This window comes from Physeter macrocephalus, chromosome 4, assembly GCF_002837175.3.
Source record: "Physeter macrocephalus isolate SW-GA chromosome 4, ASM283717v5, whole genome shotgun sequence".
Taxonomy (NCBI): domain Eukaryota; kingdom Metazoa; phylum Chordata; class Mammalia; order Artiodactyla; family Physeteridae; genus Physeter; species Physeter macrocephalus.
In genome coordinates, this window is record NC_041217.1 from 137,426,073 (window position 1) to 137,427,248 (window position 1,176).

At 38.6% G+C, this 1,176-nt stretch overlaps 1 non-coding gene across 1 annotated transcript; it reads right to left on the reverse strand.

Annotated features, from left to right (window-relative positions):
- Window positions 1-722: 722 nt before the first annotated feature.
- On the reverse strand, window positions 723-829 carry LOC112063907 (U6 spliceosomal RNA). The gene has a single exon (XR_002891253.1). It is a non-coding gene; the product is annotated as a U6 spliceosomal RNA (small nuclear RNA).
- Between the last annotated feature and the right edge of the window lie 347 nt (window positions 830-1,176).

Below are 1,176 nucleotides of genomic sequence, written 5' to 3' on the forward strand. Positions count from 1 at the left end.
AAGCTCGAATGGGCAGAATTGAATGGTAGAGAAGTTTGGAGCAGAGGTCTGGAGAGAGAGGTGGCTACCAAGAGAGGAGAAGCTATCCTGGATCCTCAGAAGTACCTGGTGGTGATGTGGGTGGAGTTTGCTTTTGCCCCTACAATCACTCAAGTTGAGGTGTTCACTGTGTTATGGCTGCTTAGATTCTGAAGGGGCTCTTGAGATATCTCTTTACTGGGGAACTCTGGGATACCTGAGCTGCTTGTATTTTCAAAGTTTTCTTCAATGATGATTATTTTTTATAAAGGGGAGAAAAACATGCTGAAAGAACATAAAAGAAAGCAATGAAAATGAAAGGATCTAGCATCCAGCATTGGGTCTAACAGACAGTACGTGCTCAGTCAGTGGTGGCCTCCTCTATTCTAATGTTCGTCATCAATTTATTTATTTTATTATTTTTTATTTTTTTGAAGTATAGTTGATTTACAATATTGTATTAGTTTCTGGTGTACAACAAAATGATTCAGTTTTATATATATATATATATATGTACACATTCTTTTTCATCTTCTTTTCCATTATGGTTTATCACAGGATATTGAATATAGTTCCCTGTGCTATACAGTAGGACCTTGTTGTTTATCCATTCTATATATAATAGTTTGCATCTGCTAACCCCAAACTCCCAATCCATTCCTCTCCCATCCCCCTCCCTCTTGGCAACCACAAGTCTGTTCTCTAAAAATATGGAACATTTCATGAATTTGTGCTTTATCCGTGCACAGGGGCCATTCTAATCTTCTCTCTATCGTTCCAATTTTAGTATATGTGCCGCTGAAGCGAACACCATCATCAGTTTAATCATAACTTCTTGGAAGGAGGAACCTGGCACTATTTTACTTGATTATTGTTGTCCATTGATTATCAGATGCATTCTGATTTTAGAAACATTTACATATGAAAAAATGTGCCTCTGGGACTTAAGAAAGTAACCCAGGATAGTGATCTGCTTCCTGGTGTTATAGCCACTAATTCTCCTGGGGTGGGACTTAAGAAAGTAACCCAGGATAGCGATCTGCTTCCTGGTGTTATAGCCACGAATTCTCCTGGGGTGGAGAAGATTTCCCCAATGGTTGCTCTGAAACAGTTAATGTAATAAAACTCCAACTGTTTAGATCAAATCACTGTCTTTGC